This window comes from Topomyia yanbarensis, chromosome 3 (genome assembly GCF_030247195.1).
Source record: "Topomyia yanbarensis strain Yona2022 chromosome 3, ASM3024719v1, whole genome shotgun sequence".
Taxonomy (NCBI): Eukaryota; Metazoa; Arthropoda; class Insecta; order Diptera; family Culicidae; genus Topomyia; species Topomyia yanbarensis.
This window is the reverse complement of record NC_080672.1, coordinates 314,602,319-314,614,069: the sequence shown is the minus strand read 5'-3', so window position 1 is coordinate 314,614,069 and position 11,751 is coordinate 314,602,319.

Here is an 11,751-nt window from a genome sequence, read left to right as displayed (position 1 = left end):
TGGTGTAAGAAAAATTGAAAATGGTTAACAAACGGCTGAGATATGATTATTTGAACTGAAAAGCTAATTTTGTGTTTACTGACTTTCAATTACTGTTTTTACAATTACTTCGGAAATACAAATTTGTTTTCCATTACTTTTTGATCACCATTTTTGTATCCAATAGTACATTGCAAAAAAACTTTTCTTTGAATTCTCGATGGGCCCCCCTTTCCTATTGTGACTAATGTCAAAGTAAGCTCAAATGCCAAATTTCACCTCGTTTGGACAATAAACCCCCGCCCACTTTGCTTGAATTTTTTTGAAAATGGTGCTATGGGAAAATATGGAGGAAAAATATGTTAAATGCTATAACTTTTGAAGTAGCAATCAGAAAATTAGAATTTATACCTCTTTTGAAGGAAAATAATCTTAGTATTTGAATGAAGTTATCTTTGTTTCTAGAAAAATACGGAAAAGTGGGGTACTGGGTCATTTTGGCCCCAAAATCCCCTATTTTTTGATAATTTTTCTGCTCCGTGATGCAAATCATGCATATTTTATAGTTTTTCTATTGTAAAGAAATCTCAGAATTCGCACATATTAGCTCCATTTAACAACAAAATTCTTATTTAATTTGCTACTTTTAGTGTAAAATACGCTTATAGATCACATGAGAAAAGTTTCATTACTGGAAAAATGGGGGAAGTGGAGGTATTAGGACGATTAATGAATGAAATGAGATTTGTAGAGTTAATATCAAAAAGTTTGACATTTCTGAATTTTACCGGTAACGTTTCTATTTTTGTTTTATGCCCCAGAATTTTCCACGTTCAACAAGTTACATTTTATGAAAATTGATTGAATAATAATAGAGATATATGCACGAGAAAATGATAACATTTAACATGAATGACAAAAGGCACTATAACCCAAACTTCTCGTATTCGGACAAAGGTCAAAAATTTTCCGATCGATTTCTGAGATTTTTTCACATTATAAAAACTACAAAATATGTATGATTTACATCAAAAAGCAGAAAAATCATTAAAAATAGGGGATTTTGGGGCCAAAATGACCCAGTACCTCAGTTTTCCGTATTTTTCTAGAAACAAAAATATCACCATTCAAATACTAAGATTATTTTTTTTTTAAATGAGGTATAAATTGTAATTTTCTGAGTGCCACTTCAAAAGTTATAGCATTTAATATATTTTTCCTCCATATTTTCCCATAGCACCATTTTCAAAAAAATTCAAGTGAAGTGGGCGAGAGTCTAGAATTGTCCAAATGATGTGAAATTTGGCATCTGAGCTTACTTTGACATTAGTCACAATATGAGAGGGGGGGGGGCTTTGAGAATTAAAAAAAAAAATTTGCAATGCCCTACTATCCAATGGTGAAAAAAAATTTAAAATCGGTGAACAAACAGCTAAGATATGACCAGTCAAAGTAGCGTTCCCATTTTTTTCTTCTCTGACTTTGTTTTACTCTTTTCACTATAACTTACGGTAGACAACCCTATTATTCTATTTTTACAGTGCTCTGTTAACAAAAGACATACCTTTTTAGTGGTGAAGCCAGATTTAAAATCTATTAGGTAACAGCTGAGATATGACCGGTCAAAGTAAGCGTTTCCATTTTTTGGACCCCCTTGGTAGTCCGCGTAACTTTTTACCCCTTGGTATTCCGAGTGTTAAGAACATAACATACTATTTTATAGCTCGATATTCCTCACACACGTAGTATTTATACCTTCAACAAAGTTGTTTTAAATGGCAGTCTCAACAGGTTTGCTATAGACACGAAGCTTGTTACTGTTTTTTGAAGAATAAATTCTCGATAATTACTTCTAGGAGAATTAATTACTTAATTTATTATATCAGAAGAGGCTCTGATTCATTTAGGAAAACTTTTTCGAAGTTCTAAAACTTCGAAAATGAGGGTTTCGGAATTATGTCATGGAATTTAGCGAACCTACTCCGATTCGTGCATTTATGTTTAAAGGGTTTCCTGAATTAATTGGTTCACTTAGGGATTTATATGCTTCGGTTCGAGAAAGTTCAGGAATTTCACCATTTTCTTTTCTTTTTTACAAAAACATACTTTCCATAATATTGTTGTGAATATTATAAAGTACTAGCTAGTACCCGCCGCGCGTTACTGCGACATTCAACGAAATAGGAGTAAAGCACGATTTGTTTCGAAGTGCCATCTGGCGGGCAGAAAATCCCCAACCCATAGCACACCAACACGCTCCATAACAAATATCTACTACGAATAAATTTTTAAGGCAATCGATTAAGTCGTTTGGGAGTCCATAAATTACATACATCCAAACATTGACATTTATATATAAAGATTTGAAATTTGTTATTTCAACTATTTTTAATAAGCGCAGCGGTGACCGTCGCTCCACAACGCAGTTTATTTTTCATGGCTTGCGGTGAACGTACTGCTGATTATGCTCTTTAGAATTTGATTGTTATAAAATACTAATGCTTGAAAACCTACGATAACAATAAAAACCAATCAATCCTATCTGGTTGTCTGATGGTATTACTTCTGGGTTAACTACCAAGAATCGCTATAGATTAGCTTTGCAGCATTTCGAAAACAAATCCAAACAAAAAATTCTCTAGCATAATTCAATCTCTTCGCCCACCCAAATCTCCAACAAACCCACGCCTCTAAGTACGCACAAATCAATTTTCGTCCGCATTCCGTATATTCGATATATAAAACATGAGTGTCAATAGGCTCATTACACACACAAGCATAAAAATAAATTAATATATCCACATTCGTAAACTCACAAGCAGCAAACACACGTCGCATCCTGCAGTGTTGAATGCAATTCTATTTTAGAATGACCAGCACCAGGTAGTGCAGTAAGACATTTTCAATGTGAAAAATTTTACTTGAACTCTCTCTTGGACCACGCGCGAAGATGCAATATGATTTTGACCGTCTGTATAAAAAAACCCTTAAATTAACGAATTTTCGAACAAAGTACATGTATTGAGTTATTTTTTCTCTTTCGTTGAGGCGAGTCAAAGCGTGCCGGGTAACAGCTGGTTTTTTTTAGGGTGATGAGCCCATTTTCGTCATGTTTCTATTATCACCCTACCCAGTTGAAGCCGTTGGTTAGAGCAGTGTCTGCCATCTTTGTTCAACGCATTGAGTCAAATGGTAGCGCAACAATAGGGGCACTCGATTCGAGTTTTCGTTGGCTCAAACGCGAGAATTTCACTGTTTTCAGCGCATTTGTGTTATTATACTGGTTCTTAGCAACGAACCAAAGCTGTTGATGTCAATTGTTACGCATTCCATTGATTGTAGGCCGAGAAATTAATGAATTAATGAATGTTTTGAATCACTTTTAAAAATTTATTAACTTCCTGTTCAGGAAAAAATATACTGCAAACCGTCTTGACCAATAAAATGTCATGTGAGTTCGGTCACTCTAGAAACAAGTAAATGAAGAAACCAAGGACGAAACTTTGCGAAGGTGGCTGGAAAGGGATGTATGCCAAGTTGGACGGCTTCTCTGAAGGATTGGTTCACGTTTCGTCAAGCTTCGATATTAGCTACAGTAGTGAGTAGATAGCAGATATCGGTCAGCGGGCTAGCAACGGCAGCTAATGAGTAAAAACACGAAGTTGGAGAAAATCGGGATATTGTTGTCTAGAGAAATTTTACCACCGATGATTATTCCGTTGGAATGGCAGCGAAATGGATCGCGAAAATGGGCATCGCTATAGGGTGAAATACCGCCGCCGAGAAGTTCTCAACACCAGCTAGCAGATAAATAGGAACGACTAGCACCAAGAAGGATAAGAAGCCCTGCGAAGGTGGTTATAAGCAGATGTAAATCCTTTTGGTCGACACCTCCGGATCGGTTCATGTCTCAACAGGTGACGATATTTGCAGCAGACCTGAGCAGGTCAGATGTATCGCGAAGGTTGGACAGCAAATAAGGAAAAGTAGCTATGGATAAAAACATGACACAAAACAAAATAAGTAAGAACACAAAGCAGTTTCTCCGGGTGGATGAGGTTTGCGAGATTCAAGAGATTTAGGTTTAGTCGGTAGGCTTAACAACTACTACAAACCAATCCAATTCCACCACGAGCCAGAAGGCAGCGCACAGTGGTCGGAAATACCAAAAACGTTCACTAGAGGCCAAACCATCGAATATATTCACAGGGTGTCTTTGGAGGAATTGTTTGTATGAATATTCCCCACAATCTGAGAAAAATTAAATTGAGGCATGGCTTACTATGATTGAACTAGAAAAATTAACTATTTTTACTAACGAGGTAGAAAGTTGGTGTCTTCGACAAAGTTTTAGAATTGCTCATAATGAAGAATTTTATTGAACAACTTGAACTTGTAGGACTTAATGTTAGCGATTTATAAAGCGTTTTCTAAGGCCCTCCACTTTTCTTTGGAACATGGTTTGCACGAAAAGTCAGGTATATTAAAAAAAGTTATAATAAATAAACTAAATTTAAGGGTGTTGCTTTAGAAAACGCTTTTTAAATCGATAACTTTAAGTCCTACAAGTTCAAGTTGTTCATCAAAATTCTTCATTACGAGCATTTATAAAACTTTGTCGAAGACACCAACTTTCTACTTCGTCAGCATAATTTTTTTTTTAGTTTGATCGTAGTAAGCCATGCCTAACTTTAATTTTTATCAGGTTGTGGGGAATATTCTCATAAACAATTCATCCAAAGATACCCTGTGAATATATTCGATGGTTTGACCTCTAGTGAATTAAGTTCACGTTTTTGGGGCTTCCGACCACTATGCAGCGGTGTTTTCTGATCACTTCTTCTCGATACCAAACGTTTACCCAATTTGTTGAGCTGAGTCGTTTGGTTCACAAGACTTGGTCCAGGCCTCTGAAAAAATCTTCAAAATTTGAGGGTTTCTGTATGTTTCTTTTAAAATAAACGTTAAAAAATCAAAACCCTCCCCTTGAGAATTTTCTGCGCACGGGCCTGAGATATACAATTTGTAATTTTTTGACAAGAACTAATATTTGATTAAAAATTGTAACAAGAAGAAACACTAGTAAACTTTTTGTAAGGAAGGCAAAAGATATACACAAGAGGGATTGATTCGAACATCAGTAGCAGAGATCGTATCAGGTAAACTGAGAAGAGGGCGGACAATAATGACAGGAAAAAAGAAATTAAACTTGCAACTTTTTGGCAAACGGAGGATCACTGTCAGAACATCACGAACCGGATTGTCGACTGCCGTCCTTGGATAAGCTGGGAACTCTAGGGATTTGCAGGTAGCTGTTGCCATGTCAACCAAAAGAGAAGACATGACTAAATCAGCATATCTCTCGTTTTTAAAAATATTTATATGTGAGACATATAGGACAGATCCAGGATAGCTAGCACATCTCGGACTGAAACGAGGCCTAAGGGATTCGTTTAACGGAGATCTGGCGCTAGAACACTAAGCGCACGACCAGAAAACATGTTTAATGTCGCGATAACCGTTACAACAAGCGCAGAGACCGGTCTTCACAACCCCAATACGCCAGAGAAGCACTTCAACGAATAATAATAATGTCCCATTCGGACTTCTAGAGGCCAGGAGCCACTTACTTCGGTTTTGTAACAGCACCCAACAAGGGACACTCTCAGGCCTTTACGCTATAGAGAGAAAATGTTTCTCCTCTTTCGAAAATTTGTTAGCACATCGTCGCTGTTGTGCTATCTTATGACAAGCGCCATTTTGTACATTTCGAGAAAAACGATTTTTAAAGTTTGAGATTGAATATCTTGAAACTTATAAATGGTATAAACAATTCAAAGAAGACAAATGATGCTTCTATCTATTCTGCATTAATCTCTCAAAGATTACGAAAATCGGTTAACTACATTGCGAGTTTTCTTTAAAAATGTAAACAAAAGTCGGTCTCACACGTGTCATAGGTGTGTATTGATGACAAAATTTGTATGGCGTGTCATTATCGTGCATGGAAAATTTTCCATAGAAAAAAATCATCAATTATTAACTTTTATTCATATCTTTGGCTTCATTTGGTCTATAAACAATCGGTGAGATGCATTTTGAAGGAAATGAGTCAGGAAATCTAGAAAAAATAGCTATTTTTGGATACAGTGTTGCCAAATATGCTATATTTCCAGTATAAAACTTAAATTGCATTTTTCTCACAGTTCGTACATTTTTGTTTCGAAAATGATTATTCCATTGTGTTTATCAGATAGTTTTACATATAAAAACATCTCATACATCAAGATAATTAGAGCCAATCCCCAGACACAGTCATTTGAAGCAAAAAATTAAAAATTTCTCAGCACGTTTCTCGCTATATCTCAATAACCAAGCAGAATGTCAAAATTCTGTAAACGCCACTTTGTAGAGATTTTTTAGACAAGTAATGTAGCATATCTAACTCAGTTTACCCCAAAATGGCGTTTGTCATAAGATAGCACAACAGCGACGACATTAGAAGATGTTCCGTCAATTGGATTGTCAGGCTCTCGCTTTTTAGTGAGCAAGGGAGCGTAGAAATCATTCGTTACTGGCGCCGTAGACCTCTTTAGCATTTCTTCTTGGAGTTTTTCTCAATAGAATGCTTCAGTTTTCCTCTGTATAACTTATATGCAAGATATGTCGACAGCTCATGTGGAGTCTCTCCACAGAAGGAAAACTGTTCATGATTCTCTCCGCATTTTCCACACCTTGCCATATTTCTACAATGAGTAAATAAAGGGGCCAGAGCCGTATTATTTGTAACGACGGCAGTGGTGTCCCGCGGCACCAAAATACGACCAGATAGACGAGCCTTGTTCAAAAAAATTTTTTTTGGAGGAGCAGATCTGGCGAAAGGTTCGAAATGAGGCTAATGGAAAGTAAATTATTTTCTTATACTCCTTGATTTTTACTGAACGCAATTGCTAGTATACCAGAATTTTGACTGACTTAAGCAAAAGGTTCTAGAAGGGGCCAACTCCATATTTTGCAATTAAGGCCCCCTCAGAAACTACACCACCGATCTCTACTCCCCGAACGGTACGTATACAAAATACTTCTTCGTACAAGCCCGAGTGTTGTTTAGTTGGATCATGAGATATATCGATGATGTTAAATGGCTTTTCTTTGGTCCGGAAGTAAATCATCCAGGGGCCGGTTATATCGGATGGATATAATTTGTATTGAAACTTATCGCCATTATTTTTGGCATCGGAGAAATATTAAAATCGACCTCCATTAAGCCTGAAAGGATGTCGGTCGTCGGAGATACCTTCCCACTATTCAACACTATCATGCGGGCTTCTGTACTCACAAAAAGAACCGAAAAATAATGCAACAAAATTTAAAAGAATGAAATAATTGGTACTTAGCTGTAGAACATTTGTAGTATCAGTAATCAACAGACACATTTTCGCTGCGCCTTCGGTCATGCTGCCCGTTAACAAAGGATGTTTCCAAATGGTTACCAGCTATTATCAGGGAATTTTCATTTTCGCTTACACGCGCAATGACTGAACTTTTGTTAGTACGGCTAGAAATTATTCCGAATCTTACTACCCACTCGGGAAAAAATTGTTCCGCCGGCCCTGGTTCCTGTTCATTTTCCTTTTTAAATTTTTTTTCATTTTCGCCCCAATACGTACATAAATCCATTGACCATAAAGTTTGGACGTTTGATGTTGTGGGATGTTTATAAAATGGGAGATGTATAAAATACTTCAATACGTCACACTTCCTGCCTCTTTGAGGTATTTTTGAGAGACATTTTTCTGCCATAATCAGATTAATTGCTTGTATAGTTTGTAGTTGTGACTTGGAATTAGTATGGCTGGCACAAGCCAATCCAATTAAAATAACGACGGCATGAAATTGTACATTTGATGGATGAAATAATCTATAACAAACCATTTTGAAATTTATATTGAACAAAACAAATTGGATAAATAGGTGCATTTAAACGGGTTGTCAGATTATGTCTGCTTGGTTTGATTGTTCGTTCAATATCAAATCAACGTTTTCCTTCCGCTTGAACTACTCCTTTATGTTCAGCAAGTAGTTACTTGGTTCGGTCATTGTACCAGAGTACCAATGTTCCACATAGCAGCATAGCTCCACAGTATCTTGTAATAGTCCAACCCATAAATATCCTAAAACAAATAAAATTAAAACTTATCTCCCTTGCCTACAACCATCACAATGATTCCAACGCTCTTAGAATTTCAACTTGCTCTTTCAAAACAGATTCACAACACGTTCCGTACCACAATTTATGGGTGTTCCAGCACAAAGTTCGGCCAGTCAATAATTCTCCTAAAAGGCTTTGCCCTTTTGATGCATTAGATAACCATCCTGTGCCCCGCTCGGCTCGAGCCTAAGCAGCTGTCGATAGTGTGTCAACCAATTGCGTTAAATTAGCCGTATCGTCTGTGGTTACATGAAATCGTGCAACCCAACCTTCCAAAGTGTCCACATTACCATCGCGACCATGGCGCACATCGAGTTGACAACCGCCCGGTCGGCATTAACGGCGGCAGTTTGCAAGTGCCACAATAGTATCAATTGCACGTTCGTCGTCAGCGCAACGCAACTAGCTAGCTAGCTAGGACTACGGTAGGTATACGAACAAATCGAGTGCCTCCGTAAGGTTTCCTCCCATTAGCATCGAGTGTAACCGAAACGCACCGAGCGGCCGAGCTCGCGTGGATTTTAATTATTTATTGACAATTATCCTCCGGGCTTATTAAAAAGCTTAAATCGATCGCGATCGCAGGTAAACAAACTACCGATCGAACGGCAAATGGCATCAGGGCGTGGGTGTGGGTGCGAGCGCCGATGGGTGGCAAACGCACCGTTTGACTGCACTATGATACGATCACGATCTTCCAAGCGAAAAGTGCCTGCTAGCAATCGGACACTCGACCAGCTAGTTTATTTCGGTAGGCAACATGTGTGGACGTTTAGCATTTACAATTTGCAATTTATTTCACCTTCCATTTTTGCGCTGTGTCGCTTTCCGCGGTGGCTGTACGCTGGTAATGAGCTAATGAAAGGTTGCTTGCAGTTTGTGAATTTTTAAAATTTGCAATACATGAAACGAAAGTTGTCGGATCCTAGCAATTAGGCTGGGTGGTGGAAATGTGTCGCCGAAATGAAATGACATTGCGCGCCGATGCATGCGACAAAATCCTGTAAATGCACTTTTCTACCAATGGCAATGTTTCAAAAGGGCAGGATTTCGTTGTAGTACCGATGAATTGAGATGGAGATAAAAAATCGAGACAATGTCTATATAATCGAATATTCTCAGTCTGGATTAAAATGATAGACAATTTATAATGTTTAGCACTTCTTGGTCTAATGTGTCAATCTAGAAGCAGGCCATATTCGGATTTTGATTATGAACTTCATAAAGACAAACGACAAAAGTGAAGAAAAAACTGATATTGCTCTAGACGTATACGATCCCAGATTATCTTTGATACGCCATCCAGTCCAGTTTTCATACCACACATAACTGAAATCACTGTTGTCAACTCACCAAAGGGCTACAAAATTATTAAAGAATTCCCAAAAAACCTTGTAGGCTTGAAATACTCCTTTTCACTGAACATGCCGTCTGGTTTCTGCACGTGCCCCTCCATGGAGCTGTCAACTTGAAAAATTGCCGAATTTGATAGATTTTCATAACGCTTATGAATTTTTTTTCGGCACTTTTAGACACTTTAGACCATCATTTTTGTTTAAATGTAGTTAATCGAAGCCTAATTCTTCAATTACCTACATTTAAACAAAAAGCACTCTTACATATAAGTTACTTGCTTTTTCTAGAAAATCCGTACCTGATCTGTCGCTCCTTACGCCATCCATCTCGACTCGATCCTGCTAGCTTGCATCACCGGCTGTTGATTACGACCCAATTACCAATTATGCAATTAAAAGGCTAATTAAACCTCCATCTCAAGTGTCAGCTCGGATGTGACCGAGATGCTCTCATCGGACAGTTACTTTGACAAGCGATAGTTAACGTTTTTCCTTCTGTTAGCGCTGAAATTGCCACTTTTCACCGGCGAGATGAAAGTAGCTAATCCGGAGGATATCATCGAGAAGACAACACTGTGATTATTAGAAACCGTTCAAATAACCATTACTTGAGCAAGAATGTCGACGAACCAACAGTTACTGATGGTCGTTTCTGCGTGCATAAAAGTTAACTTACTACTTGTTTCTGAAACGAGGTACTCATTTTAAATAACTCTTGACTCGCTGTTGAGTATACTTGAAAATAATTTTTGGCGGAATTCGCTAGTGTTGGGGTTTTGATTAAATATACTTCGATTGCACAGTGGCCCGAATCCACAATTTAGGAAGACAAAAAAATTTGTAGCTAAACCTTATATTTTAGAGCTACTATGTCTTCAGAACAAACAATCGGTTTCGATTAGCCCATCTCCAGATGTAGATGGTATTAAGTACGACTCACACGATACATTCAGAACAAACAATCGGTTTCGATTAGCCCATCTCCAGATGTAGATGGTATTAAGTACGACTCACACGATACATTAGGTTTCCGTCACCGGTACGGAGCGTCAACGGAACGTCAAGATTAGTTACATGCATTTAAATGGAAGGATTCACACACAACGTCAACGGCACGGAACGTTTTGACGTACGGCACGTATGAACGGGCACAAGAGAAAAGTATTAAACTAATTCTGACGGAACGGTGACGTTCCGTTGACGTTGACGAAAGCTGATGTATCGTCTGAATCGTCCTTTAGGGTGGCTCCCATAGTTAGGGTGTTTCAAAAATTATTTTCTGAATGTGGGGAAATAGAATATTGCAGTGTTCCGCAACATTGTAGAAGAACTTATACCAAGCAACCTTGTCAAAGATATCATAGTTGTATCACTAAAGGTTTTTATTTTACAGCTATTTTAATTGAGTAACTTAAGATGTTCCTAACAAAAACTGTTTTTGCTGTAACTTTTTTATATTTTATTTCTTGTAAACGGTGTTTTCAGACAACTTTTCAAGCGAGACAATTTTTTTCATATAGAAGAATTCAGATATCACCTCTAGATGTTATGAGCAATATTGAATAAAAAAATGAGCCCTTTCAAAATATTTTTATCTAAAATTGGGGAAAACGAAAATAATTTCTACTTTTTACATTTCAAAGAGAATACTTTGAGACATGTTTAGAAAAAAGAAATTGCGAAGGAGATATTCCTGAAAAAAAATTAAATCGAGTTTGAAAATTGTGCCTCATTTTAAGTCAAAATTTCTCCAACGGACCACCTAAAATAGAGGAAATCTCAATTTCGATGGAGTATCAATTTTTATGGTAGTATGTGGCATTGCAAACACCGGTTGAGGTTAGGTATTTCGTGAGGAAAACAAACCAAACCCCATAGGGAGAGTTTGCATCTGTGGTTGTAAATGAGCTGTCAGAAATTTTAATTGAGTGCTTACGAGAGGTGTATTCTACACGCAAAATTTTATTGCCTCTCGTTTCTTCTGCTGTAAATTTTATGAATTGGACATATTCGGTCTATCCACTCAATGAATGCTTACTACAAGAGAAAATGCATAAAAATCACAGCAGAAGAAAAGAGACGGGAATAGAAAGTACGCCAACTATGCATATTTCTTGAGCTTTTTTTTTTTTTCAAAAAGTCATAACTGCAATGAGTTACTTTCTTTGTTTACTTTCTCTTCTGTTAATAATTCGGTCACTTTAA